General features: G+C 39.2%; 1 long non-coding RNA gene across 1 annotated transcript; it reads left to right on the top strand.

The window, feature by feature from the left end:
* Positions 1 to 371: 371 nt before the first annotated feature.
* LOC121992473 lies at positions 372 to 951 on the top strand. The gene is made up of 3 exons (XR_006114913.1): positions 372 to 406; positions 517 to 611; positions 895 to 951. It is a non-coding gene; the product is annotated as an uncharacterized LOC121992473 (long non-coding RNA).
* The last annotated feature ends 9,137 nt before the right edge of the window (positions 952 to 10,088 follow it).

The raw sequence follows: 10,088 nt of genomic DNA on the forward strand, positions 1-10,088 counted from the left end.
GGCCGGCGGTTTCTTCTTCCCGAACGTCGGTGGCCGGTTCATTGCCGGAGCCCTAGCACCGCCGCCCGACCGCCTGCCCGAGCCAAACTCCTCTCCTCTGCTTGCTCTAGCCACCCGACGCCACCACAGCGCGGCCTCCATTTTCTTCCTCTCTGTGGACACGCCTCCTTGCCCCACCACCGAACCTTGCCTCCTTCTCAGAGCAGAAGTGGTTCGGCAGTGTGACAGCAAGGTAAGATGACTAGGTTGTTGTTGCATTGTGATCTCCATTTTGATCTCTTGTTTGATGTCCGATCAGTAGGAAAAAAAAATCTGCAAGGTGTTGTTCTAAGGCCTTTTCTTGGGTCCGGTGGCCACCATCCAGTGACTACCTTTCTCTGGTAGCAACATCCCTGCTGTGGGTGAGGTAAGATCAGTGAATTATTTTCTTGAGTTAGGTTGTTGTTGGAATACTATGTTTGAACCCTAAATCTGATCCGTGGTCTCCACTCTTGCCATTACCTTTGATCTGGACAGTGTAGGGGAATCTTGAAGAGAAGTGTTTACTGTAAGTTTTCTTGGATTTGGCAGCTACTTTCATCCAGCAGCAAGGAACCGCTGTGGAGGTTAAGGTGAGGCATAGGAATTTGATATATGCTATTGATCATGTATGAGTTGATTTAGGTAGGAATTGGTACATATATAATTTCTTATGCATTTGAGTTAGGTGATTGATTATGTAGAGGTGTAATCATGTGAAAATGGATTAGGTGTGGAATTGGTCTGATGGTATGATTAGGGTTAAGGTAAATTAACCCTAGTTAATTGTTGGATTTATGTTAGCTTCTCGTGGATTTGATTTAGCTATTTTATCTATATGAAATTAGCTAAAACTGGAAACTATAAATATTTCAGGACCTTGACGCGAGACGAGTATCTCGGAGTCAGATTGGACCTTTCTATTTTCGGAGGCGGGTACTTTTGACTTTTGTTGTCTTTGATATGCTTAGTAATGGAATTAACATGTTTCATTAATTATGTTTCTTATCTATTCCGGTTAATCACTACCCAAATCTTGGTACATGTTTGATTGATTGATTTGTTTTACATTCCATGTATACTTTACCTGTCTATACATGCTTATAGGGGGTAGTGATATGCCATGCTTGACCATGTTCAGGACCTAGGTTTTTATACCTTCTGTGTACCTTTGATTCGATATGATTCTTTGACCTAGGGTGCACATTTCTATATATATGGATTAGGTCAGGATGTTTATATGGTTATTGCCATGCATCATTTGCATGATTGCATGCTGTGCGATAGTCCGCTCCATTATTGCTGAGCACATCGCCAGTTACATGGATCTGCACACACCACCACTCATGGGTCAGTGGTCGATTCAGGCAGAGTGTGTTGCAGCAGGGACTCTGTTAGGCACCGTTGGTCCACTCATGGGTAGTGTGACACAACGTGTTATCCGGCAGGGATTCCTCCCCGTCATCGTGTACCGGGAGTTGAGAGCATTGTGCTCCCCCATCTATGATTTGGGGTAGGAGGATAGGTGTACTCCGGCAGCATCCCGTCCACTCGGTCACTCATCGGAGTAGTGACGTCAGAGTGCACGGTTGTCACAGCCCTACCCACTCGGCCTCACTTTTGTATGAGATGATCGACTGGCGTCAGGGGTGACCAGGACGCATCATTGGCATCATATGCATGATGCATTTATTGCTTGTGTTTGTGGTTGCTGCATTTATATGCTGCATATTGTTTGGATACCTATGTTTGACATGCATACAGGATTCCTATACCACTCGGACTGTTTGACCTTATACTCAGGACCTGGTTAGTACAGCATTCTCCTGTTTACTTCAGATGCATATTTATATCTTTCTTATATCAGGAGACTGTACGCATGATTAGTGTTAGGTGTTATTTCTTTACTTTGCATATCAATTGTACCTGCTGAGTGTTGGACTCACCCCGCCTCCATTGTTGTTATTTTCAGGTTGATGCTATCAGGAGGGAGTTCCAGTCGCTAGTCCCCACTGCACGTAGTGCTACTCCTCTGCTGGTTTTTTTTGAGTTGTTGTTTCATTCTAGCTTTTCGCTATCAGACTTTGTGTTAGTTTTGTTTTGGACTTACATATGGATATTGTATGGAATCTTTCCGTTGGATGGACTTTTAGTATGATTTGGATTTACTCTACTACATGCCTGCCTGGACGGCAGAAGAGGTAAGAAAAATCGAATTTGGGGCTTTACGAGTGTAGTTGAGTAGGGTTGATTTCGAGTCAGAGTATTACTATGTTGTTTATTTTTATTAACTGCGTGGTTATGACAGCCAGAGGCTGAATATATATATAAACTGCGTGGTGATTGATTTTATTTACTGTTGTTATTCCAGTCGCCTGTGGCTGAGGTATTTGTGAGATGTAGAAAAGTTTCAGATTGTCCACCGTACAGGGGAGATGCTGCCAAAATTTTCTCGGACAGGGACTCCTCTGGGGCGTGACAATAATAACTTATTTTAAACATCGATTCAGGAATATATACTCTAACAAAAACATTTATATTTAAAAATTTCCTACCTATATAGTTATTATCTGATTCTGGTGATGGGTAGGATCTACACCTATTTCCTTCCGCAATTGATGGAACTTGTTGTTGCATAATATTTGTAAACATAGCTATCATCTACAAAATTAAATAAATTTGTTATTATATACTTAACTATACAAATAATTTTAAACAAATTCTTTTCTTTCAGTAATGTTATTATTTGTACCGGTAATGATTCGGGTCCATGAGAACCTCCAACACTTCCTGACGTCAATACTGATCAATACTCATACAAAATTTTGGAATTGATCATTTTCTTGCATTTGTCTTCTCATCTGCTCTAATTCTGTTTGTCGTTGTGCTTCTCGCAACTCCATATCTTTAATTTTCTCTCCAATTTCCTTAAATTTGTCCGTCATATCTAAATTAGAGTGATAATCTTGCCAAGACATTGAGTTGTGTTTCATTGCTCTGGGAACACTTGACTAAGTAGCGCATCGACTCTTAAACATCGTACCCGATCAGAATGCTCGGGGTCCAAAAAACTCACTATATAAAGAATATAATTAAAATTGAACCATATGCAACAACTTTTACAAAAATAAAATGAAATTATAAATAAATTATTACTGAAATGCCTCCTCGTGGACTTTTATTTGTTGTGTTCCTATAGGTTTATTTTGGAGGTGACAATCCACAGTCTCTTTAAGTAAATTATAATAAGAAAATAAATTTTTAATATAATAAAAAAAATATTTAGAAGTCGACTTAAAAAGTGAAAATATTATTACCTCAATTCGTATTTTCTCGTCGTCAATAGGGGCACCTCTTTTCTTTCTACTTCTTCCACTCAATTGTTGTATTTCAATATGACTCGATTTTCTTCCATTATCTTGAGACTAATAGGATAACAAATTCACATTTAACACCAAATATTAATAGTATAAATTCTTCTATTTGCACAATAACTTATATTACTAATTTAAACATTCCATCAAAAGTTAACTATATACATTACTTTGCTTGTAATCAATATCTATAATCCCATTAAACCTTGGAACTTCAAGGATAAGAGCATTAAAGTGTAAAACAGAAAATAAGTAGTGAGAAACTAATTGTAAGGCAGAAAAGAAATAATTTTGATTCTTACAAATTTATATTCCAATGACGGAATACTAGTGCATCCCTGTGCATGAGTCTCTTTCTTTTTATTTGCATTTTCTTTATTGATTTTTGATGTTCTATGGCACAAAAATTTATAATAAAATTATAACATCTATAAACATATATAAAAAACTATTAATGCTAGTTGTATCTCAGTAGACTTCCAATAGTTATATAAAACTTCTCAAATTTGAGGTGTCAACCCATGAGGAATGAGTTGTATTTCAACAAGCTCTTCTAGTGAAGTATTTGAATCATAAGATGTAGCTTTTACTTCAGTCCTCTACTATCTCCATGCAACCCCCATCATTTGCATTATAACTTTTCTATGGCAATTGGAGATACAGAAACATACCTATAAATATAAAATGAAATATGTACATGCTTTAAATTTTGAATTGAAATTAAACACTTGTAAACTTACAGTAACAAGTTTCCATGCATCATTCAAGCGATTTGTCAGCATTTGTCTCCAATCTAAAAAGCTCAGTGGCAACACAACTCTGTTTCATGCAATAGTCCCAATAAAATTTGCAAGCATAGGATGTAGATCACCGTAAGGTTGTCCCCTTTTTTTGAATTTCACTATCAGCATATGATCTGGATGTAATGCATAAATATCTCTCATAATAGTATTGCCATGTTTTTTTTCTGAGCTTGGGATGAAGACATGACCTCTTTTTTATCTAAAAAATATAATTTTCACTTAGTGTTTCAAAAAATAATTTACTCTTCATATCCAAAAACATTTTTCACCTTGCTCATTAACCTCCTCATTTTATATCTCTAATGGTGAATGAGATGTTGTGTCTTGTGATTCATTTTCATGATCAACTCCTCTATTACTTGATTCTTCTCTCCTAGACTATCTTTGGCTATTTTGGATTAGCTTTCACGTTCTTTTGTTTGTCATTTTTTGAAAGTTACCTACAAATCACAATATAGAAATATGAATGAAGTTTGATGTGTAAAATAAGCTATCATAGAATGTTCAAGCATAATAACAAAAGGGAACAAATTTTCTACAATAAAAAACATTTAAATAATTGACTCAAGTATCAATAACAAAAGAGAACCAATTTTATGCATTAAAAAAACACAAGAAATGAATTATATTAGTCAAAATGAGTAACTCTAGTAGCTGTAACAAAAGATTTCTATGTAAAAAAAAATCAATCCAGTTGAAGTGGTCGAAGACCTACTTGAGCTGAAAATCACTATGAACAATAGTATAAATAGAGTTGGTGGAATTATCAAAGAGTAGGAAATTTGGAGAAGTGGATACAAATAGATAAAGAACAACAGTGTGTTTTATATACTAAAAATAATGACAAAACTAAAGAAACACTAATGGAAACTTAACTATGATGTTCATCACGCCATCTTCTATAGTAATATTTACCAATCTAAAAGTTATACAAAATTAGTTTGATTTGGTGAAGATTCAAGGGGACTGGAAGATAACATAATTAAGAACATCTAAATGATGGACTCAAGTATCATCAATGACATGGAAACTTAAGACCTTGTACACCATATCTTTCTTTCAAACTATATCACAAAATAAGGAAAAAAACTAAAATTGAAGCTCTAGCAACCAAAACTACATCAAAGCTGATAAAAATAACTGCAAAACAATGCTGATAAAGAGTGCTACAGGGATATTTGTACACTTCTGAAATTCCATAAAAAAGTATCAAGAGCATTGCTAGTGATTTTGTCTTGACATTGCTTCTAAATCAAACATCCTTCACCTTGAACTGCCTATATCAAGAGATTCATCCTTTTGACAAAATCGAGAAAAAAACCCTAAACAAATTCTAAAAGCAAAAGCCTTTACCTGCAAAGAGAGGTTGAAGGATCAAAGACAGGGCAAAGAGAGGTTGAAGCATAAAAACCCTAACAGTAGATAAGAATCAAAAATAGGTCAAATCCTCTATAGAAGCTTCCAAAATCAATAAGCAACAAAATAAAAAAAAATCAAAATAGTGATGGAAGAAATCGGTGACTATAGGTCAAATAGTGTACCTTGAAGAGGCGGAGGGTATGCTAGTTGCGTACCTAGGAGAAGACAGTGGTTCTCCTAGTTGTGTCACCAGAAGGAGGCAGAGGTTGGAGGCTCATCGGCGATGGGATGAAGGCGAGTGTGTCTATAGAAGTGACGACACAGACGCGATGAACTTCCTCTGGCAAAATCGGTAGGAAATAGCGGGAGTGTAAGGTAAGGTGAGGGGAGGGAATTAACAGCAGGAATGTGAAATTTGGGTAGAGTGTGAGGGAGGGAAATTAATATAAAGTCTTATTTTTATTTTATTTAATTAATTTTAATTTAATAAAATAATTTTTTTAAAAAATAGGGAATGTAAATTATGTTAAGGTAATGGAAATTTTGATTAAAATTTTGTAATGCGGAGGAAAGTGTTAGTGCAAAATATCAAATAAAATAATAAAGTTTAATGGGCGATTAACCTTATCAGAATTTTTAGAAATTTTCTGAAAATTTTTTCGGAACTCGTATAGTGTATTTTAAGGGGATCGATTATTGGACTGTAAGAAAGCCTATTTGGATATCCCTTAATTGGGAGTTGATTAATTTCATTAAGGTTACGATTAATTAACCTAGGTTTCCTATTCCTTCTTTATTCTACCCGACCTCTCTCTTCACGTCGATCTCCTTCTCCTCTTCCCTGATCATTTCGTTTTCCCTCTTCCTTATCTTCTCCTTCTCTAATCCTTTCTCTCATCTTGCTGCCGACTATCACAGCCCAATGTCAGGTGTCAATCGTCGTGCCGCTCCAACTTACGAGACGTCGGCGCTGCCAGCAATCAACGCCATCGGCCAGGAGGGATATGTTGTCGCTGAGTCTCTCCCTCTCATCCGATTATGCTGTATTGCCCCAACCGATCATTGCCGACCATCATGGTCCGACGCTGGTCGCCAACCACCGTGGCCCTACCGCAAGACATGCTTCTAGGCGTCGACTACCTCCACCGCAACCACTTCTATGCCCTAGCTTCGACCTGTCGCCGAGAGGGTGGAGTTGGTGAAGGGGGTGAGGGCAAACTCTTCACCTCGCTTGCGGATCCGAGCAGAGCAACGATGATTCCATCAGGGAGGCTCATCACCTCCTCTTCATCAGATTTACGGTGCCTTTTTCTTGCCGGCATAGATCTATTACCGACCATTTGATCTCCTTTTCTATCTTCCCTGATGTATTGTAAAGCCATAGCTCCTTCAGCCATTATGAGAGGTTAGATCCAACAGCGGCGAGCCCTAATCAGTGCTACTCCAGCCGCAGGGAACCACCAGAGAGGAAAAAGGGGTAACAAATCTCTTAAACTAAGGTTATTTGACTTATGCTTCTTCCGATTGGAAGTTGGAATTCAGACATGGAGGTTTTGTTTGTGTTTTAGGATTTGTGTGCAGATCCACGACTGCACTATTGAGTCCGGCCATGAATCCCCGGTAGCAAGCTCCTCCGGCTGAGTCAACATCAAAGTCTTTGGATTTGGGTAAGTTTGGTTGATGGGTTATGCATTGATCTAATGCAATTTGATATTGGAAGAGTTATGGATATCTATTCTAATGTTGTGATGGATTATGAAAGAGATTAATTAGTTCTTGATGCCTAGTTGATTTAAGACATGGAGTAAATGATGTGTTGATTTGAGTAGCATTGAAGTGAAGGAATTGTGGATTGAGTTAAACCTAATTGGATTAATGAATTAGGTTAATTAATTTGATTAGGGTTTTCCCTAATTAGGTTGGAGATTTTATTTAGCTATTTGCTACATATGTATTAGCTAAATATATTATGTGATCGCAGGACTTTGATTCGAGGCGGGCGTCTCGACATGGGATTGGTTTGATACGATCTTTGATTTGAGGCGGGTACCTTTGACTTATCTCTTTTGATATTGTCATTATGATATGCGTAGTAATTTATAGCTAGTAGTAATGGTTGTGTTTAGCTACCATTGGTATGTCACTACTTGATACCTATAGCATGCCTGTGTTTGTTATTATCTGTTATGTCTTTAGACTTATATTCTTTTGTTCTTGCCATGTGTACTAATGATCATATAAGTAGTGACATACATTGTCTTACTGTGTACAGAACTAGTTGCTAGACATACCTGACATGTGTACCTAGTTTCATGATACTTAGATCCTTGTTGGATTTCTTGACCTTTTTGGTATATATTATGGAAGTGTCGGGATTTACATGTTGTAGTGTCATGCACCATCTTGCATGACTGCATGCTGAGTGATTTTCAGCTCCATTGTTGTTGAGCACATCGCCAGTTACATGATCTGCACACACAACCATTCATGGATTAGTGGTACATCAGGCAGGGTGTGTGCAGTTTGCTCTGTCAGGGCCTCGCTGGTCCGCTCATGGGTTGCAATGCATCCTGTCCACTCGGTCACTCAGGAATAGTGATGACAGAGTGTACAGTTGTCATAGCCCAACCCACTCGGTCTCACCATCACGTGTGAGATGGATGACTGGCGTCAAGGGTGATCATTGTTGGTGCAATATCCCTTGGGTTAAGGTTGACCAGGTTGATTAGGCTTGAGTTGGCTCAAGCTTGAGTCTAGATGTTTGGATTTGATGTTTGACAATACGTGAAAATTACAGGCGCAATTATCTGATTGGGGATATTGCTAGTGCAGGTGTGACTAGTTTGGTGTGAAGAAGAGTCAAGTAGGACAAGGATGACCAAATACTTGACTGGGAAAGTCCCGATGAGTGAAGTCGGGCAATGAGAAAGTCTTGGTGAGTGAAGCTCGGCAGGTGAAAGTTTCCGTGAGTGAAGCTGGGCAGTAAAAAATCTTGGTGAGTGAAGCCATGTGAAAATCCTAGTGAGTGAAGCTAGGTGAAAGTCCTAGTGAGTAAAGCCAGGCATATGAGAAGTCCTAGTGAGTGAAGCTAGGCAAATGGAAAGACTTGGTGAGTGAAGCCAGACACGTGGAAATCTAGGTGGGTCAAGGTTGACCGGACGCCTGGTGTTTGGAAGTCCAAGTAGGCCAAAGGGTTGAATGGATATTTGACACGAGGAAATCCAGATGGGTCAAGGGTGACCAGACATCTAGTGGAAATCCAAGTGGGTCATGGAGGACCGGACACTTGGCATGAGACGAAAAGTCCAAGTGGATCAAAGGGATTAACCTGACACTTGGTGAAGGAGTCCTAGCAGGTTAAGGTTGACCGGATGCTAGGCATAATGTTTCAACAGATCACAGTTGACTAGATGTTGGAATTGGGGACCCTAGACTTGGTTTAAGCAAGTAAAAGGGTAACCAATTGAACGATTGAACAGGGGTTCAATCGATCAGCTGATCGATTGGGGCTATGCTGCAACAAAGCAATGGCCCAATCGATCGGTTGATCGATTGGGAGCTTATACCGCGCACACAGAAGTGCTCCCAATCGATCAGCCGATCGATTGGGGGACGGGATTTCTTACACGCAGACACGAGAAATGTTGGATCGATTGGTCAATCGATTCAGCCAATTCCTAGAGAGCATAGAGGCACTCTGAATCGATCGACCAATCGATTCAAAGCCTCCTCAATCGATTGAGAGCCATTCAATCAATTGACATCAAATCGTTGCGCAGGTTATAGCCGTTGGCGAGCGTTTTCCTCTGCAGTTCTTTGATTCCTCTCCAGCAACAAGCAGACGATCTCAGCGTCGATTCTCATGAGCTTCTCCACACTTCCACAGCCAGTTCTTGAAGGCTCTTGGAGATAAATGTAATTACACTTCCAAGTTTCAAGAGACAACAACAAGCAACAAGTAAGCAAGAAGAAAGAGTTTTTCTTTGTATCTTTGTATTTTCTTCTTGTGCGTGTTGTATTTTTGTTGTGTAGGTTTGTACGAGGCTTCTCCGCCTCCGGCTACGACCGAGAAGGAGTATTTCATTAGTGGAGAGCGAGTCGTGTGTGGATCCTTGTATTAGTCACCTCTTCTAAAGGTGGATAACAAGTAAATCCTTAGTGTTAGCGTTGTGAGTGTGTTTCTTGTTGTTTATTCCGCTGCACATCATCAAAGAAGCACATCAACAAGCGCAACGAGCTATTCACCCCCCTCTAGCAGATTTCGACCCTAACAAGTGGTATCAGAGCGAGGATGCTCTTCACTGGAATCATCGCCGGAAGGGGCAACAAGGCTAGAGGGTGAAGAAGTTGGAGCAAAATTCATCAAGTCAAAGAATTCATCAAGAGCTCAACGTCAAGATGGAATTCCAAGATGGACTTGGATTCGACACAAGGGTGCCTCCACCATTTGTATCCACAAGCTTCAATTCTTGGAATGCAAGGATAGAAAATTTTCTTATGATGGAGATAGAGCAATGGTTTGCTCTAATGGAAG

This window comes from Zingiber officinale, chromosome 6B (genome assembly GCF_018446385.1).
Source record: "Zingiber officinale cultivar Zhangliang chromosome 6B, Zo_v1.1, whole genome shotgun sequence".
Taxonomy (NCBI): domain Eukaryota; kingdom Viridiplantae; phylum Streptophyta; class Magnoliopsida; order Zingiberales; family Zingiberaceae; genus Zingiber; species Zingiber officinale.